Source organism: Salarias fasciatus, chromosome 2 (genome assembly GCF_902148845.1).
Source record: "Salarias fasciatus chromosome 2, fSalaFa1.1, whole genome shotgun sequence".
NCBI classification, from domain to species: Eukaryota; Metazoa; Chordata; class Actinopteri; order Blenniiformes; family Blenniidae; genus Salarias; species Salarias fasciatus.
Genome location: NC_043746.1, coordinates 22,235,567 through 22,250,165, shown reverse-complemented (window position 1 = coordinate 22,250,165; position 14,599 = coordinate 22,235,567). Strand labels below are relative to the sequence as shown.

Sequence of the window (14,599 nt, the reverse complement as noted above, 5' to 3'; positions counted from 1 at the left end):
TGTTCCTCGGTGTGAATGTGAGCATGTGTGGCTTTCTGTGCCTCTGTGTTTGTCCTGTGATGGACCGGTGACTTGTCCGGGGTGTCTGTTGTTCTCTCTCTATGTATGGAAAGTGATGATATGAGATCTGAAACATGACCAGTGAACAGCTGCTGATCAAATGTAGAATCATCTGCTGCCTCACCAGTCGTGAACCTCACCACACATCATCGATACAGCTGATGTTAATCCTCCTTACAGTGGGAGATCTTTCACAAAGCTGTCTGGAGCACAGAGTTAGTTGAGGATGTGAGACGAAAGTTTTAATTCTCAAGATAACAACTGGCACAGGGACCAGAAACACATTATAATTTCAACACAGGAAGTACAAGTGATGCCTGGTTTGTGTTTTTGCCAAAAGCAGGACGGTACTTCCCCCCTGTGTCATTTGCTGCACACTGTATTAAGGTTATTCATCATTTAGAAAAAAAAAAATAAAAGTCCCACTATTTTCAGACATACTCAGGATAGAACAAGTGAAAGATTAAGATCTCCCCTCCATGTGTCAGTGGCTTTCAATGAAAAACCAAACAGCAGAAACATGAGTTAAAAAGGAAAACATCAACAAAGCAGGTTTGGTTCGTGCAGCCCTCACTCAACTACATTTATTTCATCTCGTGTAATTCCAGTATTTATAGAATTATCATTGATTAAAATCATTCAAGTGCTATATATCTCTGATAAAATGGTGCACATTCAACTTCCTGAAATGTAACCACAGAGTGGGACAGGAAGAGAAGCCCTCTGCACTACATGAGTGTAGAGGGCTGGTCTGAAAGCCCAACCACAACAGAGTTCTGCTTTTGTCTGGTAGAGTCTCAGCTTCAAGCAACACTGTTAACGCAAACAGGGCGCAAAGTAGGGAAAAAAAAAAATCTAATTATGAATTCTCATCAAACTTTTTCTTCTCCTTTAACCAACTGGAGCAGATCCCAGGTGAAGACAGGTTACATTATGGATGGATTGGCAGTCCGTCACAAGACAAACACAGATTCTTTCTGAAATATTTGGTGTTTAAGTAGTGTCAGAACAGGTTTTTATTTCTTAACTCATCCAATAATCTGTTTTTGCCCTCACTCTTAAATAAAGAGACATTGAAATGTTCACAAGAACAGAATAGTTTGACTGGTAGACCATGGAGGTCCTCACTGGCATAGCAGTCAGGAATGGCCTGAGCTGACAGGCTCAAAGACTCAACGAGGGCGATGGGGCTCTCTGCCCAGCTGCTCGGCTGGCTGGTAACAAGATAGCGGTGACAAATGGCAGAGACAACAGCTGAATCAAGCTCTTCCACCTCACCAGGCTCGATGACATGTTCTCCAACGAACTTGTTGATCAGATTCCTGTCTTTCTGAGTTGCCAGGTCAGTAGTGTGGCTGTGAGGGCGACGAGACACAGCGTCGGCATCGAGGTTCTGCTTCCCAGCTCGATACTGGAGCCTAAAAGTGTAAGTGGACAAAGCAGCAACCCATCTGTGACTGGCGGCATCCACCTTTGCTGTTGTTAACAGGTAAGTGAGCGGGTTGTTGTCAGTCACCACCACAAAGTTGGCTCCGTACAGATAGTCATGAAACTTTTCACACACACTCCACTTTAATGCAAGAAACTCTAATTTGTGCGCAGGATACCTCGATTCGCTCTCTGAAAGACCACGGCTGGCATATGCGATTACTCTCAGCTGGCCCTCCTGCTCCTGATACAAAGCCGCACCAAGCCCAGTAGTGCTGGCATCAGTGTGCAGGATATATGGCAGTTTCGGATCAGTAAAACCAAGAACAGGGGAACTGGTCAACTTCTCAATGAGCGTCTCAAATGCAACCTGGCAGGCTGACGACTATCGCTCTCCGAAAGGCTGTTTCGGGTCCTGGATTTTAGTTGGACTAAACCTCGTCTGGGCTCTGGAGGCAGGCGCATAACCACGCGTCAGGTCGTTTAGCGGCTTTGCAATGGTGGAATAGCCCTTTAAAAACCTCCTGTAATAACCGGCAAACCCCAAAAAAGATTCAAGCTCCTTTAAAGTTCTAGGAATTGGCAAGGATTTCAAAGCAATGATCTTCTCCAGATCAGTCTCAACTCCCTTCTCTGAGACAATGTGCCCCAGATATTTAACTGATTTCTGGAAAAACTTGCACTTTTCAGGAGAGAGCTTCAACCCGAATTCCTTCAAGCGCTGCAGTACTCGCAGTAACCTCCGCTCATGTTCCTCCAGCATATCTCAAAAAATAATGAGATCATCAAGGAAAACTAAAACTTCCTTCAAATGAAGATCTCCCATGCTCTTCTCCATCAACCGTTGAAAAGTAGATGGAGCATTGGTTATTCCTTGGGGCATCCGATTAAATTCCCAAAATCCAAGGGGTGTCACAAAAGCGGTTTTTGCTTTGTCTTCCTCATGCATTTCGATTTGATAATACCCAGATTTCAAATCAAGAATGCTGAACCACTTAGAACCAGACAGGGCAGACAGAGACTCCTCCAGGTTTGGCAGGGGATATGCATCTTTAACTGTCTGCAGGTTCAGCTTTCGGTAATCAATGCATAATCGTATGTCACCATTCTTCTTACGGACCACAACAATTGGTGATGAAAATGACGACTCAGATTCACGAATAACTCCAGCTTCCAGCAAGCCCCTCAAATGCTGATGGACCGCCTCAATGTCTCGAGGGTGGATAGGTCTGGCCCTATGCTTAAATGGAGTTTCGTCATGGAGCTTTATCTGATGTTTCACCTTGTCTGTGCGTCCGAAGTCCATGTCACTGAGAGCAAAAACATCAGGGATCTTATTAAGCTTCTCGGTGATTCTGGTCTTCCACTCTGGAGGAATAGGAGTATCTCCGAATTCTAATTTCAGAATAGGGGAACTTTCTGATGAACGATTTGACATTGTTTGTAATAGAATTTGGGGTGCAACTGCAAGTTCAGCAATGGTAGAGAGAGGTGGAATGGTCACATCCTGATCTGACTCATTACTAAGAATGACTGGGATCTTCTCATGGGATTGATCTGGGAGCCTAATCAATGAGTTCTGCACACACAGCCCACCCGGCAGTGGCGAAACTGGATGCTCCACCAGCGCCCATTGGCCAGATAACAACATGCTGGTGTGGATAGAGCCATCGACACGGGTGGTGTGACCAGCAGGAATCTGGACTGGAGACTTGCCAGCTAACCTCACAACACTGTCACTGCCCATCAGTTGCTGTTGGTGGCGGATCTGCAGCAGTTTAAGCACTGCTTTGTAACCATGGGCAGCTGGTTGGAAGTTGGTGTATTCACTCCCCATATACTGGCTATACAGCGGCTCCAAGGTGTTCATACCAATCAACACCAGGGATTGATGATTCTCGCCATCAGGAACAACAAGTGCCAGTGTAGAAACATCAAAATCAGCTCCCAGGAATTCACTAGGAAATGTAACCACCATCTCTACGTACCCAAGATAAGGAACTGCCTGTCCTGCGACTCCTTCAACTTGCAGTAGATCACACAACGATTTCACCGGTTGGTCAGCAAGATGCTGGTTGTAGAATGACACTGGAATCGTAGTGACCTGCGACCCGGTGTCCAGAAGACAATTAAACTTGTCACCAGCAATCCCAATGTTGGCAGTGCAGCGGGATCCAACCAACCCCTTGGGTAATGCAACTGGAACAGAAGAAGCGGCCTGGGTTATTTCATGACATTTAACATGATTTTCCTCAGTAGGACATTGTGGGTCCACAACAGTTCCAGTTCGCCCCTCAACAGGAACTGACCCTAGTTTAAAGGGTATTTTGCAGGAGTACTTGATTTTTGCCATCTCTGTTGTTTCTCAGTGAGCCGTTTCTTCTTGGCTGCGACAAGTGCAGAGTTTGGGGGGTTATCACACTGTAGCTTAATATGACCGTCTTCACCACACCGATAGCAGTAGCCGGCTCTGGGAACAGAAGACGGGTTCTTTGGTGGCTTGCCCGCCCTCTGCCCCTCACCTAACTTACGGCCTGGTGTGGGCTTGACAGCAATGGGCTGACTGATGCCTGATTGGGCAGCAGTGAGGGCTGCAAGTTGCTTCTGCATGTCAGCTATCTGTTGAGCCAGTTGCTGCGTGACATTAGTGAGCGCAGCAATCTCTCCCCTTTCTGCACCATCTGAGTAAGCATACTGTGCATGGGCTACAGCTCTGGTTCGCGATGAACCGAGATGTTGTTTCATGCGGATGGCTTTTGCAGCTTCACGATCTTCCTCAGTTCGCAGAAGGAGCAGAAACTCAGCAAACGATGGTGGGTTGTGTTTGCGTTGCTTTAACTGAAGTGCAGCAATAAGGGAATCATCCCAACAGCCACGGCAGAATTGGGTTACCAGGTGTCGGTCAGAGTCTTTATCCAAAACTCCGCCTCGTTTTACTGCCTGGTTCAGTGAGACCTGCAGGCGCTGCAAATAGTCGGATGGTTTCTCTCCACCGTCTTGGAACGTGTCCATAAATTTTGCATATAGTTCGTCACCATCTTGAACAGTGCCATATGCTGAGTCAAGGGTCTGCAGATAAACCATTGGTGGGGTGTCGGCCCTCAGGTGTTTAACTACGTCAGCAGCAGGGGGTAACAAACTGTCAAAGATCTTGCGGGAACGTTGGAGGTCTGACACAGCAGGATCTTTTAATAACAGCTCAACTCCAGACCGCCATGTGTCATAGTCTGACTCAGTTTGAGGTCTGGGTGATCTCCCAGAAAAAGCTCGAAGACGCTGTGTGTGTATGTTCCTTGTTGTTGTTGTTTTCAGGCTGCGCAGGTGTGGCTCAACACAATGTTAGTTTTTCATGGCCTCATCAGGCTGCAAACCAGAAGAAAATGTATCGGCTCAAAATCATTTTCAGTCACCAGACTGAAGTCTTAAAAGGAACAATGAGCTGTGACTCCAGTGAAGATCATCAGACTCATCCTTTGACAACAAAACTAGAATGTGAAACTTTAATTCTGCATGTTAATCAAACTCAGATCGATCCCAACGGACTTCACTTCTTCATACAAACTGGAACAGCGAACAAAAGAGGTGAATTTACAAGAGTTGAGATTAAAGTGGATTTACATTCATGCAAAATTTTACAAAATACAGTTACTTACAGATCTATTTAACAACCTTTCAATTTAATTTATTAATCATTTTTATCTGTTTTTAACCAACTCAGTGTTGTATTATGAACCTTTTCAATCATTCAGAAAATCCTTAATTGATTTATTTACATAAATTTTACTGACTGCATTACTTATCGTTGTAACCTTATTTATTTTCACACAATTTTTTCTCAACACCAATTTTACTATTCTAATTATTTAGTATTCCCCGAAGCACAATCTGGCATCCCAGAAGGTAAGTGAGAAATTGTTCTTGTAAATTGGTTTCTGATGACAAAAACAAAATGAATAGAAAGTATAAGTAAATGTATTTTTTTCAGAGTGTAAGCTGGAAGATCTGAAGCAAGCGAACACAGCCCTTTACATTATCTGTACTGCACTGACCATGAGTATGATTGTCTCAGTCTATCTCATTTGGACCAACAAGAAGAAGAATTGCAACAGTGGTAATACACGATTCATTTACATTTGCAGATTTAAAACTAAATGCAGATTTAAGTTGACTAACATCACATGTTGTGTTAGATTTCTCTTTTCCATTTGAAACAGAAGCTGAGCCGACCAACAGTGATCAGCAGGTAAAGTTACAGACAAAATGGAAAAGTTATTGAAGTATTTCTCTGGTTTCTTGTGAAAGCAACATTTTAAAATCTCTTCATACATTTCTTGATGTTTCCTCAGGGAGATGAAGCTTCAGTGACCTATTCGACACCAACATTCACCGAGACAACAGTTACCGAAGCAGAAAGAAGAAACATGCTCTCAGATCAGAAAGAGACGATCTACAACGACGTGCGTTTCACAACTGAGGAGTAATTCACACTGAATCTACGAAATAATGATGTGATTCTGGTTTCCGTGACTCCCGAGTGCCCATGTAATTTCCAGCATTGGAGGTAAACATTAACTGATGCTCACATTCATGTTTTGGTCTTTTGGTGGCTGAAGCTTAAAGAAACATTTTTAAACATTTTGATACAATTCACTCCATGTAATCTACCTTGATACTTTGAAAGATTCAAGTCGTTGCTGAGTACGTCCACAATATGAACTGTTATTCAAAGTTTTTGATCTACGTTTCGGAAGACAAGCTGTGTATTTTAACAGATACAATTCTGTCTTTACCTTCTCAACTCTGACTTGTTAAGTTTGTGTACATTATCATCTGTGTGTTTACTGTTTGAATAAATTACACCAATATATAAATTAAAGGCCTGCTCTTTCAAACGCTATTAACACCTTTCAAAAGTAACTCATACTTTCAATCAATCAATATGATGAAGAATACTTTTATCTGGAGGTAGTTAATAATTACAAAGCAATTCTATGGAACCTTATACAAATTGTTTAACAAGAATGTGAAAAAGTGACTGAAAGCTCTGTTCCTCATGGTGCTGAGACGGGTGGAGGGAACAGAGAGGTGGACAGAGGTGGAGACCCGAGGGAGTGAGAGTGATGAGGGGGGGACAGGTTGTGGATGGCTTTGAAGGTGCTGAGGAGAATTTTTAACATTCTATTTGACCGGGAGGCATGAAGCTGCTGGAGGACGGGGCTGATGTGGTGGAGGGAGGGGTTCTGGAGATGATGGGAGCAGCAGAGATCTGGACCATCTGGAGATCATGGAGAAACACCAAGGAGAAATGAGCTACAGTCGTTGATACGGGAGGTGACGAGGCTGTGGACCAGGACAGCAGTGGTGTGGAGGGTGGGAGAAGGGAGGGGGTGATTAATGTTATATAGGTGGAATTATGCAGACTGAGTAAGGCATTTTAGGGATTTCTGTCTACTTTTTTCCAGTATGAAGTTTGCAGGAAATATATTTCCCTTGTGTAAGTTCAGTGTGAACTTGAATCATACCCAAATCCTTAGGGGGGCGTGGGCCTGCTGAATGCTAGATCGCTAGCCAACAAAACATTTATTCTCAACGATCTCTTCACGTCGCGGAAGTTGGTTTTAATCTTGCTCACGGAGACCTGGCTGCAAGTCGGTGAGTCGACCCCGTTCTCCGAACTTTTACCTCCTGACTGCTTTTAACTCAACTCACCCCGGACCACGGGTAGAGGTGGAGGACTGGCAACCGTGTACAGATCCAGCTACAACTGTCGGCAGGTACCGGCAGATTCATTCTCCAACTTTGAGCTTCAGACATTTGTGATAAACTTTGATACTCCCGTCATGTGCGCGTTGGTGTATCGCCCCCCAAAGCTTAACAAAGATTTTATTCAGGATTTTACAGACTTTCTATAAGGCTTGTCCCTGAACTTTGATCAGTTTTTAATTGTTGGGGATTTTAATATTCATGTCTGCTGTGAATCCAGACCTCTGGCCAAAGACTTCTTAAATCTGATTGATTCTTTTAACCTGACACAGTCGGTGTCAGGCTCTACGCACGTCAAAGGGCACACCCTGGACTTGGTGCTGTCCCATGGTCTTAATGTAAGCATGATTGATATTTGTGAAACGCACATTTCGGATCACTCTGTGATACTATTTGCGGTGACGCTGTCTCAGTGCGTGGTCTCTCCACGCGCTCCAGCTCATCGGTTGCGCACAATTAATTCCCAGACAGCCTCCTCGTTTGCTGACACTTTCAGTAAAATGTATCGCTGTGACGTGCAAAATCTCTCTTTGGATGAACTTCTTTTACATTTTCATAGCACTTGCACGAACGTTTTAGACGCGGTAGCTCCTTTTAGGCTAAAACGCCATAAGCCCAATGCGCAACCCTGGTTAAATGAAGCGACGCACAACCTCAGACGCGCATGGAGGCGCGCTGAACGGCAGTGGAAGAAGGACCGTCTCCAAGTCTCCATGCAAACACCAAGGGACAGGCTCATGGAGTATCAGAGAGCAGTTAGAGCTGCAAAAAGTGCTTTTCTGTCAAACCTGGTATCCACAAATTATCACAAACCCCAGTTGCTTTTCAACACGCTGAAATCTGTTGCAAACCCGTGTGATAAAATCATTCCTGTGCCCTCAGAAACCCTTTGTGAAAATTTCCTGTCATTTTTCACAAACAAAATTTCTGCTCTCAGATTAGCTTCTTCGACCGTAGAGGACTCACTGGCTCCATCAGTCTGTCATTCCAGCTTTGACTGTTTTGAACCTGTGTCTCTAACTGAACTCACTAAAATAGTTCAGCAGTTAAAACCCTCTTCTTGTCCTCTGGACATCGTCCCAAGTCGCTTGTTTAAGGATGTGTTTGATTGCATTAGTCCTTGTATTCTGAAAATGGTGAATGTCTCTTTAATGTCTGGATGTTTTCCGTCATCACTGAAACATGCTGTTATACAGCCACTCATCAAAAAGATGAACCTGGATCCAAATGTGTTGTCTAACTTTAGACCTATCTCAAAGCTGCCCTTTGTATCCAAAGTTTTGGAGAAAGCTGCCTATAACCAACTGCAGACTTACCTTGATTTAAACAAAATTGGAGAAAAGTTCCAATCAGGGTTCAAACTGCGGCACAGCACTGAAACTGCCCTTTTAAAAGTTTTTAACGACCTTCTTTTAACTGTTGACGCAGGAAAATCTGCTGTCCTTCTGCTTTTAGACTTGTCCGTCGCTTTTGATACTGTGGATCACAGCATCCTTCTGTCCCGCCTGAAGACACATGTAGGCATCAAGGGTACAGCACTAAATTGGTTTCGATCCTATCTCTCTGACCGAAGCTTCTCTGTAAATCTGGGCCAATACTCATCCTCTGTGTCTTCCCTGAATTATGGCGTTCCCCAGGGTTCAATACTAGCACCTGTCCTGTTCGCTCTGTACATGCTCCCTTTGGGGTTTATCTTTAAAAAGCATAAAGTCTGCTTTCATTGCTTTGCAGACGACATCCAGGTTTATTTACCTGTTACGGCCAGTAACTGTCAGTCTGCAGTAAAAACACTGCAGGACTGTCTCAGTGACGTCCAGACATGGATGAGTGCTAACTTCCTGAACCTAAACAAGGATAAAACTGAGATTTTGGTGTTTGGTCCCAATAATCCCCTGCAAGGACAAGACAGTGTTATTGGTCCTCTGTCCTCCTTCTGCCGTCCTTTTGTGAGAAACTTGGGGGTGATGGTCGACCCTTTGTTTAAATTTGACAAACACATCAGCTCTGTCATCAAGACCAGCTTTTTCCATTTGAGGACTCTGGCCAAAATCAGATCTTATCTTCTCCTGGCTGATTTTGAAAGAGTGATCCATGCTTTTATAACTTCTTGTTTGGATTATTGTAATGCTGTGTATGTTGGGCTGGACCAGGGCGCCCTGCAGCGCCTGCAAAGTGTTCAGAATGCTGCAGCCCGGCTCCTGACTAAAACAAAGAAACGGGAGCACATCACCCCTGTGCTGTGCACTTTACACTGGCTGCCTGTCCGCTGCCGAGTGGAATTTAAAGTTTTATTAATCACTTTTAAGTGTTTGCACTCCTTGGGCCCCCCATACCTGACTGATATGTTACAGCCCTACATGCTGACCAGAGACTTGAGGTCAGCTGACCAGCTCCGGTTGGCTGTCCCGAAAGCCAGGCTCAAAACCAGGGGTGACAGAGCCTTCTCTGTAGCTGCGCCCACCCTCTGGAACAGCCTCCCCCTAGATGTCAGGTCCTCCGAGTCTGTGGGACAGTTTAAATCCAGACTGAAAACACACCTCTTCTCGAAGGCTTTTTAAACACTAGCGAAACCAGAGTGTTGGTGTCTTATTTGTCTTATCTGTGTTTTTTAATATGTTTAGGTGAGCCTGTTATTTTATTTAGTTATTTTATCTTTTTCTTTTTACTTCTCTATTGCTGTGCAGCACTTTGGTCAACGGAAGTTGCTTTTTTAAATGTGCTATATAAATAAAATTGAATTGAATTGAACTAAATATTTAAACAATGTTTTCACTCCTGTGTTGCTTCTCTAATCCTCAGAATAATCGATACAATTATTCAAATCTGGATTTTTACTTGTGATTCCATTTATTTGCTTTTATATTTAAGATTGTTTGATTTCAACGTTTAGTTTACCAGGTCATCTGGTCAGTTTAATCGCTGTGCAGGTTAAATTAATTTTACCACTCTGTGGTAATGATCAAAGAGCAGAAGGGAGACAGAAAACTTTCATTTTCTCCCTCTGTATTGGTTCTCAGTTAGTTTAAACAGCCACACCAGAGGGTACAGTTTACACAGAAGCTCACAGAACAAGTCAGAGAGAGACAGCAGCTCTACTGTGTTCATCAATACAAGCAAAAATTTCAGTCATTGCAACTGTGTTGTTCATGATCTGGCTCAGACGTGTCAAACTGCAGTCCTCGGGGCCGGTGACCCTACATGTTGTAGATCTCTCCTAGTTGTAACAGCTGATTTCAATGATTGGACCTTTCTACAAGCCTGAGGACGACATCAACATGAGACTGAGGTGTGCTGCAGCAGAGAGAGAGCAAAAACATGCAGGATGCCGGCCCTTTTAGGATTCCGTTTGACATCTACACCTGCCAGCTGAACTATCAGGACCACATGCATGATGCACGAACACTGTTTCCCTCAGATACTTTCATTCAAACAACATAAATAAAATTTGTACTTACAGACGCATGTTGTCTGAGCTCTCTGGAACAAGCAGGTAACACAGGTGGCTCACACTGCTGCTTCAGTGAATCAAAATGGCCGACAGCTGAACTACACAGGAGATCAAAAATCACCTCAGGCTGTACACAAACTTACCACTAAGGGTGGAAACCTGATCTTCCTGATCAGAACAGCACAACACTTTATTCTCAATAAAGGTGACACGAGAACTATGAACTGGCTGCTATTCTATTCACATGTGAATTGTTGAACTCTAAAGAAACGTTATTCATGATTTTGATGACCTTTGACTGTCCTGATGTTTGCAGATAAGATCAGGGTTTGAAGTGGATATTCAGCATCTCTTTTCATGTGACACCAGATACCCAATGAACATCAAGAGTCAGTAAAAATAATATTAGAGACAAAAGAAAACAAGGAGTTCAGCAGGTTTGACTTTGTAGTTGTTTAGACTTAATGTTACTCGGCAATTATTTCTGACATTAGCATTAATCCAAACAATCGTAGTACGTCTGCATACCACAGAAACATGTAAAATCAGCTGGGGAAAAAACAAACAAACAAAAATAGCTCAAATCAATCGTCATTAATATGTCACGGCCTGAAATATTAATGGATCAGAAGCCCCGCCCACTGAGGTGAAACATGGAGAGGAGAAATCTTGGCAAAAAAAGAAACTTTTAAAGCTGAAAATCCCTTCATTTCTGAGGTGGAGGTAAACAGGGAGAAGCTCTTTTTGAGAACAAAAACTGGAATAAAGGAGCCAGAAAAACACTGTCTTCAGGAAGATCACAGCGAACAGTGAACAGTATCGCTGTGGATGAGCAGACACCAGATGATGTCTGAATAAAGCATAGGTCCATTACTGTAATTTAACCCTGACTGAACTGTTGTTGTTATTAATAATGCGGCTGACACATGTTACGCAGGTCACATTTTTATTGTTTTGTTTAATAATGTCTTTGAGCCAGACACCAGCGGCACCGCGGCCAGGTCTCCTCTCCAGAGTGGTGACAGTCCCACTGGGACACACCCAGCAGAGAGCCAGAACCGGGACTGGGCCGGACCCGATATGCTCGACCCGGGACCTGGGCCACCGAGGGCGGCCCACTCCCTGTGCTGGACCAAGACCGGCCATCATCACTCAGAGGTGCTGGAGAGGCAAACAGAAATATGCCGTTCATTGGCCACAGTAGAGAATCAATAACACACTGAACAAAATAAACGACATTTTAAGGAAGTCTTAATAAACATTGTTCATTGACTGTATTTAATCTCCCTTTGTCTCTCGGCTTGCATAACATGATTAAATAGAGCATTTGCAAAGCTTTACAGTAAACTTTACATGTCAGAAGTGGTTCATCAGGTCCTGTCTCCTCAAGTGCAGTCTTTGCTGGTTCTTGAGACATCGGGTCCTCTCGTGGCACTGGCAAATCAAAAGTCACTCCATCGGCCATTGCAATATTGTGTAAAACTGCACTCATCACCTTCAGCGCACTGTTCTCTCACAATCGAACCCACTTCAAGGAAACAGGACAGTTCACCTGTACCTTCCCAGGCTGCGACAAGCAATATGACAAGGCCTGCTGCCTCAAGATCCACATGCGGAGTCACAACGGTGAAAGGCTGTTTGTGTGTGACTCGGAGGGCTGCGGCTGGTCCTTCACCAGCATGTCCAAACTGCTCCGACAAAAACGGAAACACGATGACAACCGTCGCTTCGTGTGCACGGAGGAGGGCTGTGGGAAATCCTTCACCCAGGTTGAACACCTCAAGGGCCACAGCATCACTCACCTGGGCACCAAGCCCTTCCAGTGCCACGCAGAAGGCTGCAACTCCAAGTTTTCAGCTCGCAGCAGCCTGTACATCCAGTCCAAGAAGCAAAAACCCTTCTATGGGCTTCTATCCAGGCAAAGCCCAACTCCAAAATTCAAATGTGGATGAGGAGGAGGCTATCAAACCCTCCCAAAACAAACATTAAAGCCTCCCTAAAACTTCTATCAAAGCTTAAAACAGAGTTAAAATGCCAGTAAGCACTCCCTGGCCTGACATCTCTGATTAAAATACTGTTTAAAAGTAGGCAATGATCAGTAAATCCAACAGGTAAAATGTCACACCTCCTAAAAACATTAAAATGATGCTGAAAACAATAAATACGATCCAGCCTGGCTGAGGAGACCCGGCTCTCTCTATAGTGGGACCAGGTGTACTGCCGACAGTCAGGATGCATCCTTCTCCAGACGTCCACAATGCCCTGAGAGTTGACCAGCTGCTTCAAGACGTGCTGAGAGGCTGGATGAGACTCTGCATGATTGCGATCTAAAGTCGCGTCTTCTGTGCAGTTAAAATCCCCACCCACAAACAAATAGTCCTCCGACCCACACCCACTTACCACCTCAGCCAGTTTGAGGAAAAACTGCTTCCTCTCTGCACCGGCTGTTGGAGCATAATTGTTAATAAATACAAGTTTAAAATGGTGGAACTGAGCTTTGACTAAAAGCAACCTCCCCTCTACACAATGCTGGACCTCCAGTGAGTTGGGGGGACCTCCCTGGGGCGGCAGCGGGGCCGGGTCCTGCAGAACTTGGCCCCGCCGTGCCGGACTCCACCAAGAAACCCCGAAAAACGATATAAAACATGTAAATGTGCTCTGTGATTAATAAACTAATGTAAAAGTGAACATTGACAACTTAAACAAACAGAAAAACAAGCAAAAAGCCACGCCACACACACGACGCTCTCACACACTCCTGCCACCACTCACTCCCAGCATGCACCGTGCACTGTAAGAGAGAGAGAGAGGGAGAAAGAGAGAGAGAGAGAGAGAGAGAGAGAGAGAGAGAGAGAGAGAGAGAGAGAGAGAAGTGAAGAGAAGGGAAAAGAGAAAGTGACAAAGATACAGAAATGATCTTTCAATCTGAACGGACACACCAGACAACCGGCTGCTACACCTGCACAGAGACACAGCAACGAAACATAGCTGACAATTATCTGGGACGAGCAAGCAGAGGAAACATATTGAACTACAAACCAGAGGACCAGGAGTGACACAGAAAGCTGTCTCACACCCCACAAGACAACACGGTCACTGAGTCCACATGCAGATTATGAAGAGTGATTAAAGAAGAGCATAATCATGGAATGTGACTGTGATCATGCAAACATGATCTCTGACGTCTGTGAAGGCCAGAAGCAGCTCAAGAGAAGCAGGAAATATAATATGAAAGATCTGCAACAAATAATGTGAATATCTGAGTACATCAGAACCAGATAAATCATTCTTTCACTGCTTGTCCAAGTGATTTTATCAGGTAGAGGGCTGAACACCGCACTGGTGAAACACCCTGTTGTGTGCCAAACAGTGACCACAGCAGTGTGATAAGCTTTACCCTGATGACACTTCATCACTGAACAAATGAACGGCTCAAAACAGAGGAGCCAACTCCTCAGGTCCAGACTCAATTGTCGATACCTCAAGGAACAGACACACTCTGTTATTTACAGCGCTGCATCAGTTTTGGACAGAGATGACAGATGGTTTGAGAGAACAGTAAAAGAGATCATCTGTATAAAAAAAACCCTCTTAAAGAAGGAGGTTTACAAGAACAGTTCTTCAGTATGTTTCATAAAGAATAAAATACTTTTTTCTTCAACTGTTCATTTGTTTGTTTATGCTGTGAAGTTATCAGACCATACAGCCTGCTGTTGATGTTGTTTCATGTGTTGCAGGTGTTGACATTGTTGGAAACACAAAGTATTTCCACTACGTGTTTCTCATCACATCCTTCTGTGTGATGAGGAACCAATCAGATCGTTGTGATGTTTGATCCTCCCACTTGATGGGATTAAAAATCAACTGAAGACACTTTGATGGTAACATTTTATGGTGGAA

At 44.1% G+C, this 14,599-nt stretch overlaps 1 long non-coding RNA gene across 1 annotated transcript; it reads left to right on the top strand.

The window, feature by feature from the left end:
• Nucleotides 1-4,933: 4,933 nt before the first annotated feature.
• On the top strand, nt 4,934-5,972 carry LOC115406153 (uncharacterized). Its single transcript, XR_003933492.1, has 5 exons — nt 4,934-5,070; nt 5,368-5,388; nt 5,474-5,599; nt 5,679-5,731; nt 5,835-5,972. It is a non-coding gene; the product is annotated as an uncharacterized LOC115406153 (long non-coding RNA).
• Nucleotides 5,973-14,599: the final 8,627 nt, after the last annotated feature.